Raw genomic sequence first — 6,527 nt, 5'->3', positions numbered from 1 at the left:
CCTGTAAGTTTCCCAGTAAATTTCACCTTAGGTTTACACCACATGTTGCTAGTGGTGTGCCTATCTGTGTCCTTTACATGGCAAGATAAATATCTTTTTATTTTATTTATTTATTTATTTGAGATGGAATCCTGCTCTGTTGCCAGGCTGGAGTGCAGTGGCACAATCTCGGCTCACTGCAACCTCCACCTCCCGAGTTCAAGTGATTCTCCTGCCTCAGCCTCCCAAGTAGCTAGGACTACAGGCTCACGTTACCATGCCCAGCTAATTTTTGTATTTTTAGTAGAGATGGGGTTTCACCATGTTGGCCAGAATGGTGTCTATCTCTTGACCTCATAATCCACCTGCCTTGGCCTCCTGAAGTGCTGGGATTACATGCGTGAGCCACCGCACCCGGCCAAACATCTTTTTATTTTATTTTTATTTTTTATTTTTAGACACAGGGTCTTGCTCTGTCACCCAGGCTGGAGTACAGTGGAATGATCATGGCTCACTGCAGCCTCAAACTCCTGGGCTCAAACAATCCTCCCGCCTGAGCCTCCCAAGTAGCTGGGACTATAATTGTGAGCCACCACGCCTGGCTAATTGAGTTCAAGACCAGCCTGACCAACATGGTGAAACCCCATCCCTACTAAAAATACAAAAAAATATTAGCTGGGCGTGGTGGCACGTACCTGTAATCCCAGCTACTCAGGAGGCTGAGGCAGGAGAATCGCTTGAACCCAGGAGGCAAAGGTTGCAATGAGCCGAGATCATGCCATTTCACTCCAGCCTGGCCGACAGAGCAAGAGTCCATCTCAAATAAATAAATAAATAAATAAATAAATAAATAAATAAATAAATTTGTAGAGATGGAGTCTCACTATGTTGCTCAGGCTGGTCTTGAACTCCTGGCCTCAAGCGATCCTCCCACCTCAGCTTCCCAAAATTCTGGGATTACAGGCATGAGCCACTGTGTTTGGCTCATCTTTTAAAATGTATATCCAAACTGGTAACAAAGTAAGGGAAAACCTCAGAGGCCAAAAGTTGAATGCCACAAACTGGAAGAAGATATTTACAACCAACAAATAATACATATCCAAAATATGTGAATAATTCTTAAAAATTAGTAAGAAGAGACTGGGTGTGGTGGCTCACACCTGTAATCCCAGCACTTTGGGAGGCTGAGGTGGGCAGATCACCTGAGGTCAGGAGTTCAAGACCAGCCTCAACATGGAGAAACCCTGTCTCTACTAAAAAATACAAAATTAGCCGGGCATGGTGGTTGCATGCCTGTAATCCCAGCTACTCGGGAGGCTGAGGCAGGAGAATTGCTTGAACCTAGGAGGCGGAGGTTGCGGTGAGCCGAGATCGCGCCATTGCACCCAGCCTGGGCAACAAGAGCGAAACTCTGTCTCAAAAAAAAAAAAAAAAAATTAGTAAGAAGAAGACATACAATCCAAGGAGAGAAATGGACAAAAGATAAGAATAGGCACTTCACGGCCGGGCTCAGTAGCTCACGCCTGTAATCCCAACACTTTGGGAGGCTGAGATGGGTGGATCACAAGGTCAGGAGATCGAGACCATCCTGGCCAACATACTGAAACCTCATCTCTACTAAAAATACAAAAATTAGCTGGGCATGGTGGCACACGCCTGCAGTCCCAGCTACTCAGGAGGCTGAGGCAGGAGAATCGCGTGAACCTCGGAGGCAGAGGTTGCAGTGAGCCGAGATTGCACCACTGCACTCCAGCCTGGGGACAGAGTGAGACTGTCTCAAAAAAAAAAAAAAAAAAAAATGAATGGGCAATTCACAGAAGAAAAAGAAAACATGGAACATATGATTTCATCAGTAAATCAGAGAAATAGAAAATTAAAACCACAGCATCATTTTATATTTTATACTGATTGAAAATTGAAAGTCTGGCAGTTTCCTGTATAAGCTACACCTCACGGTAATCAAGTAATTGATAATGAAATATTTCTCTTCAGAGAAACAGTCTGCTAATATATTGAAAAGGAATGATAGAATCTCACAATTTTGCAATCTCCGATGAAATAATGAACTAAGCAGTGATTATCAATAATTGCTGCCTTAATACACAAAACAGACACAACAAAATGTTTTGTGCCTCCTAATGGAAGAATATACCACCACTTAAGAAATGTTCTTATTGGAAATTTGATCAACCCTCTGGATCTAACACACATATTGCTGGAACATGTTACACAGCACCATGTGACTGCATTCAACAAAACCCAGACTGGGGCCGGGCGCGGTGGCTCACGCCTGTAATCCGAGCACTTTGGGAGTCCGAGGCGGGCAGATCACGAGGTCAGGAGATCGAGACCATCCTGGCTAACACGGTGAAACCCCGTTATCTACTAAAAATACAAAAAATTAGCCAGGTGTGGCGGTGGGCGCCTGTAGTCCCAGCTACTTGGGAGGCTGAGGCAGGAGAATGACGTGAACCCAGGAGGCAGAGCTTGCAGTGAGCTGAGATCGCGCCACTGTACTCCAGCCTGGGCGACAGAGTGAGACTGCGTCTCAAAAAAAACAAAAAACACAAAAAAACACAAAAAAACCCAGACTGGGAAATTGCAGAACACACCACCTGGTGTGTTCACCAAATAAATTGCAAGAAAGGGGACAAGATGGTTTTTATTTGGAACCTGATTTGAGTGACAATAAAACAAGCAACAAATTTTTAAAAATGTGACAATTGAAATTAGATCATGTAATGGATATTTCATGATATTAAAGAATTATTACAATATTTTAGGCATGATAGTGGTATTGTTCTAATGTTTTTAAAGAGTGCTACAAAGGAACCTTCTGGAGGAGCTGGAAATAGTCTAGATCTTGATAGCGCTAGTGGTTTCACAGCTGTGTACATGTACATGTAAAAAAAAAATCACCATTCACTAAGTTGTACTCTTAAGATTTGTGTACAGGTTCGGGCATGGTGGCTCATGCCTGTAATCTCAGCAATTTGGGAGGCCGAGGAGGGCGGATCACTTGAGGTCAGGAGTTCAAGACCAGCCTGGCCAACATGGTGAAACCCTGTCTCTACTAAAAATTCAAAAATTAGCCAGGCGTGGTGGTACATGCCTGTAATCCCAGCTACTTGGGAAGCTGAGGCAGGAGAATCACTTGAACCTGGGAGGTGGAGGTTGCAGTGAGCTGAGACAGTGCCATTGCATTCCAGCCTGGGTGACAGCGAGACTCCGTCTCAAAAAAAAAAAAAAAAAAAAAAAAAGTTTTGTGTACTGTACTGTATGTTTTATCTCAAATTTTAAAAGGCAGAGTCCTTATTTTTTAGGGATGCATTATGAAATGTTTGCAGATGAAGTAATCTCAGATATCTGAGATTAGCTTTTGAATATTCCAAAATAGCCCATGGTAGATTGGCCATGAGTTGGTAAATGTTGAAGCCAGGGGATAGTTTATAATATAATTCTTGTACATGTGTGAAAATTTCCATAATATAAAGTTTTTAAAGAATGTCTGGCAAGATAATGTTACTAAGTATAGAACAATGGAAAGACTTATAAACTGCTGGTGACAATGTCAATTGTAAATTGAATGACAATTTCATATTCTCTAATAAAACTGAAGATGGGTGCTATAACTCAGCAATTTCTCTGAGGTTATAACCTACACAAACACTAGCAGGTGTGCTTATAGATGTCTGTGCATGTAAAACACTTCAGACATGGTTTATAATAAACCAAAAGAAAAAGAGAAGGTGCTATAGTCTGAATATGTCCTCACAAATTCATGTGTTGGAAACTTAATACCCAATGCAACAGTGCTGGGAGGTGAGGTCTTTTGAGAGATATGTGGGTCATGTGGGCTCTGCCATCATGAGTAGATTGATGCCATTATGAAAGGAATTGATGGTGGGAGTTCACATTTTCACCCTTCTCTCCTTCCTTCAACCATGTGAGGACCCAGTGTTCCTTTCAGAAAATGTAGCATCAAGGTACCATCTTGGAAGCAGAGGGCAGCTCTCACCAGACAAGGATCCTGCTCGCACCTTGATCTAGAGTTCACAGCCTCCAGACTGTGAGAAAAAAAATTCTGTTCTTTATAAATTACTCAGTCTCAGGTATTTTGTTACAGCAATGGACTAAAACAGAAAGAAACAACTCAAAGAGCAATTGACAGAAGAATGAATAAATAAATTGTGATGAGGCCAGGTGCGGTGGCTCACGCCTGTGATCCCAGCACTTTGAGAGGCTGAAGGGGGCAGATCACGATGTCAAGAGATCAAGACCAACCTGGCCAACGTGGTGAAACCCTGTCTCTACTAAAAATACAAAAATTAGCTGGGTGTGGTAGCGCGTGCCTGTAGTCCCAGCTACTCGGGAGGCTGAAGCAGGAGAATCGCTTGAACCCAAGAGGTGGAGGTTGCAGTGAGCTGAGATTGCACCACTGCACTCCAGCCTGGTGACAGAGCAAGACTGTGTCTCAAAAAAAAAGAAAAAAAAATTGTGATGTATTCCCCTAATGATAGTCTGTGTAGCAATGAATGAGTTACAGCTATACTTAGTAACACGGATGAATCTCACAAAATTAATGAGCAAAAGTTTTGCAAGTTGCAGAAGAATATTATAGTAATACCATTAGTTAAAGGTTCAAAATGTGTAAAATAGAATAATGCATTTTAGGGATCTGTATATGTAGTTAAACTATAAAGAAAAGCAAAGGCATGATAAACACAATGATAAACACAGGGTGGTGTAATTGGGGAGGGGCCTACAAGGTGCTTCCAAGTTTCTGATAATATTCTCCTTCTTAAGCTGGGTGATGATACATAGGTGCTTGTCTTAATATTGTTTTATGCCAAACACACAACATGTCATAAACATATATATATTTTTTTAATAAGAAAGTTGTGGGTTTTTTTTTTGTTTTTGAGACAGGATCTCACTCTGTCACCCAGGTTGGAGTGCAGTGGCATGATCATGGCTTACTGCAGCCTTGACCTCCCAGGCTCTAGGGATCCTGACACCTCAGCTTTTTTTTTTTTTTTTTCTCCAACAAACAAGTATTTATTGAGTGCCTACTATGTGCCAGGCACTGTTCTAGACACACCCCCAGAAGAAAAAACAAAAAACAAGATAGAGGCAGCAAACACAAATTCTGAGGGAGAGGAAACGGGCAGTTGAGTAAGACGGCTAAGGGAACCGAGAAGCCTGAGGTGATGGGGGCTCTGCCTTAGGCCTCCTCTTCGGCCTCCTCACCGAAATCCTCCTCTTCTGCGGTGGCATCCTGGTACTGCTGATACTCAGAGACGAGGTCGTTCATGTTGCTCTCAGCCTCGGTGAACTCCATCTCGTCCATGCCCTCGCCTGTGTACCAGTGGAGGAAGGCCTTCCGGCGGAACATGGCAGTGAACTGCTCCGAGATGTGCTTGAAGATCTCCTGGATGGCCGTGCTACTGCCGATGAAGGTGACTGCCATCTTGAGGCCACGAGGTGGGATGTCACAGACAGCTGTCTTGATATTGTTGGGGATCCATTCCACAAAGTAGCTGCTGTTCTTGTTCTGCACATTAAACATCTGCTCATCGACCTCCTTCATGGACATCCGACCACGGAAGTCAGCAGCCACGGTGAGGTATCGGCCGTGGTGGGGGTCACAGGCAGCATTCATGCTCTTGGCATCAAAGACCTGCTGGGTGAGTTCCGGCACTGTGAGAGCTCGGTACTGCTGGCTTCCATGGCTGGTGAGAGGGGCAAAGCCAGGCATAAAGAAATGGAGACGTGGGAAGGGGACCATGTTAACTGCCAACTTGCGGAGGTCAGCATTGAGCTGGCCAGGGAAGCAGAGGCAGGTGGTGACACCACTCATGGTGTCTGAGACGAGGTGGTTCAGATCCCCATAGGTTGGTGTGGTCAGCCTCAGAGTGCGGAAGCAGATATCATAGAGGGCCTCGTTGTCAATGCAATAGGTCTCATCAGTGTTCTCTACCAACTGATGGATGGAGAGGGTAGAATTGTAGGGCTCGATCACGGTGTCAGACACTTTGGGTGAAGGCACCACACTGAAGGTATGCATGATGCGATCAGGGTATTCTTCTCGGATCTTGCTGATAAGGAGAGTGCCCATTCCAGAGCCTGTGCCCCCACCCAGTGAGTGGGTCAGCTGGAAGCCCTGCAGGCAGTCACAGCTCTCTGCCTCCTTCCGTACCACATCCAGGACAGAATCAACCAGCTTGGCGCCCTCTGTGTAGTGGCCTTTGGCCCAGTTGTTACCTGCCCCAGACTGACCAAATACAAAGTTGTCTGGTCTAAAGATCTGGCCAAAAGGACCTGAGCGAACAGAGTCCATGGTCTCAGGTTCTAGATCCACCAGGATGGCACGAGGAACATATCTGCCATCAGTGGCTTCACTGTAGTACACGGAGATGCGGTCCAGCTGCAGGTCGCTGTCCCCGTGGTAGGTGCCAGTGGGGTCGATGCCATGTTCATCACTGATCACCTCCCAGAACTTGGCACCGATCTGGTTGCCACACCTGGATGTGCACGATTTCCCTCAT

The 6,527-nt window shown here is 44.9% G+C and overlaps 1 pseudogene; it reads right to left on the bottom strand.

Annotated features, from left to right (window-relative positions):
* Nucleotides 1–5,058: 5,058 nt before the first annotated feature.
* LOC745637 (tubulin beta chain-like) lies at nt 5,059–6,527 on the bottom strand (annotated as a pseudogene).

The sequence above is a fragment of the Pan troglodytes genome, chromosome 7 (assembly GCF_028858775.2).
Source record: "Pan troglodytes isolate AG18354 chromosome 7, NHGRI_mPanTro3-v2.0_pri, whole genome shotgun sequence".
NCBI classification, from domain to species: Eukaryota; Metazoa; Chordata; class Mammalia; order Primates; family Hominidae; genus Pan; species Pan troglodytes.
This window is presented reverse-complemented; position numbering and strand designations above follow the sequence as displayed.